This window comes from Petromyzon marinus, unplaced genomic scaffold, assembly GCF_048934315.1.
Source record: "Petromyzon marinus isolate PM22_M1 ecotype Great Lakes invasive population unplaced genomic scaffold, UKy_Petmar_22M1.pri1.0 PM_G_Scaffold_82, whole genome shotgun sequence".
In the NCBI taxonomy this organism is placed as follows: domain Eukaryota; kingdom Metazoa; phylum Chordata; class Hyperoartia; order Petromyzontiformes; family Petromyzontidae; genus Petromyzon; species Petromyzon marinus.
Window position 1 is genome coordinate 595,001 of NW_027423038.1, and position 2,500 is coordinate 597,500.

Sequence of the window (2,500 nt, forward strand, 5' to 3'; positions counted from 1 at the left end):
AATTACACTATATACACATATACATTGTACCCGCCCCCCCCATCAACGCAGCAAGAAAACTTAACAGTGAACAACAAGAGTAACAAGAACCATTTTTACAACAAGCGGCGCATTTTGGCGCCAGTCCGATTTGCGGGTCCATCGTAGGGGGAGGGTCCGGTCGGCCCGGCAGTGGGCACCGGCTGTGCAGGTGCACCGTCTTCCGTCACCCCGGAAGGGCAAACTCCGTCCCCACCGGGTGGCGCAGGCGCGCTGGAAGCCGTCATTCTTGAGGCGCCTGAAGGTGGAACAGTTAGCGAAGCATCAAGGGCAGGTGACGAAGACGCCGTCCGGGAGTCAGCGGAGACATCACATGCTCGGCCTGTGTAATGTGGTGGAGGGACGCGCGGCGCCACAAACGGCTTCAGACGCGAGGGGTGTACGTACCAGCGGCGTTTCCCCCACTGGATACGAACGCACTGCGGCCGCATAACCTTCACAATAACCACAGGGCCCCTCCAAGGCCGCAACAATTTCGCCGAGGTCGCCAACGGCACCTGAGGGCAGTGCAGCCAGGCTTGATCGCCTGGCTTCCACGCATGTGTGCGTGATTGGCGCGATCGCAACCTCTCGTTGGCCTTCTGCCGAGAGGAAGAGTTTTGGGCCGCTGCCTCCCGCGCCTCGGTCAACCTCAGGATATTAAATTTAACGTGGTCGGCCAATTTCGATTTTCTGCTGGTTTCCGAGACGCGGAGCTGATTCGCAATTGGTGGGTCAACGTCGCGACCGTACATCAAAAAGAACGGCGAGAAGCCGGTTGCCGCGTGAGGAGCCATTCTATAGGCGGCCAAAACCCCCGGAATGTGAAGGTCCCAATCGGTCTGGGAGTCACACACCTGGTGACACAACATAGATGTGAGCGTCCTATGCAGCCGCTCCACCATGCCATCGGTTTGTGGGTGATAGGGGGATGTGCGAATCTTTTTCGTACCAAGAAGCGCACACACCTCGTGCAGAAGGACGCCAGAGAAGTTCTTCCCTTGGTCAGTCAGCAGCCGTTCGGGAGCACCCTTGTCGAGGACATAGCCCTGGACAAAGGCCTCGGCAACGGCTGCTGCTGACTGGTTAGCAAGAGGCCATGCCATAGGCCATCGGGTGAAATATTCCACGCCAACCAGCAGGTACTTGTTACCCCTAGGGGTCGCAGGGAAGGGCCCCAATATATCGAGTGCGACGAGTTCGTTAACCCGAGAGACCGTGATAGATTGTAGCGGTGGGCAGGCGCCTTTCGCTGGTGGTTTTCGTTGGGCGCACTGAGTGCATGCACCCAGGAGGTCATCCACATCCCTTGCCATACCCGGCCAGAAGAAATCCAGCTGGAGCACGGCAAGGGTCTTGTGGGTCCCCAGGTGCAAAAGTCGCTCGTGTGCGGCCCAAACGGCCTTACCCCGCAAAGCGGATGGCACCACCAGCCTGTGACGGCAGGCCCTCCCATCCCAATGCATTAGGAGCCCCTGGAGCAGCCCGTATGAATCAATCCCCGCGACCCCCCGCACGGAACCCCCTGCGCGACGACGCAACGCGAGGAGGGATGCGTCCTCCATCTGGAGGCGCCCCCATTCAGCAACGGACAACCCCAGCAAGGAGTCCGCACCTCCCTCCCCGACAGGACCCTCAGGCAAGGGGTCCTCAGTGGCAGCAGCGAGAACCGGGATATCTAAGGGGGGGCTATCCTCTGGCGGCTTACAACGCCCCGATCCCCTGAGACAAGCGCAATCTGAGGCGGGCGGCAGGCGAGACAGCGCATCCGCATTAGTGTGCCGAGCACCCTTCCGATATGTGGTCGTGAAATCATAATCCTGAAGGATTTCGAGCCATCGGGACAATTGCCCCGAAGGCTGTGTCACCCGCAAGGCATATTGTAATGCCGCATGGTCCGTACGGACAGTGAAATGCCGACCGTACAGGTATGGGCGATACTGTTGCATAAAAAATACAATAGCCAAGAGTTCCCGACGCGTGACGCAGTATCTCTGTTCCGCCGGAGACAAAATCCTACTGCCATAAGCCACGACGCGTTCCACACCACAGATCACCTGTGAGAGCACACCCCCAATGCCCGTATTGCTGGCGTCTGTATCGAGCAGGAAGGGTTCCGAAAAATCGGGGTAGCTCAATGGAGGGGCCCGCACGAGAGCGTCGCGAAGGGAACAAAAAGCGACCTCCTCCTCCTGGCCCCAGTGAAATTTCACTCCCTTCGCCGTCAGAGCGTGTAAGGGCTTAGCAATGGTCGCGAAATCCGCGACGAACCGCCGGTAATAAGACGCAAATCCAATGAAACTCCTGACCTCAGCCACCGAGGTGGGGGTTGGCCAGGAGTTGACACACTGCGTCTTTGCGGGATCGGTGGATATGCCCGAGCGGCTGACGATGTGCCCCAAATAGCGTACGGATTCCCGTAGCAGGTGGCACTTTTGCGGCTTAAATTTCAAATTCGCAGCACGCATTTTGAGGAACACGG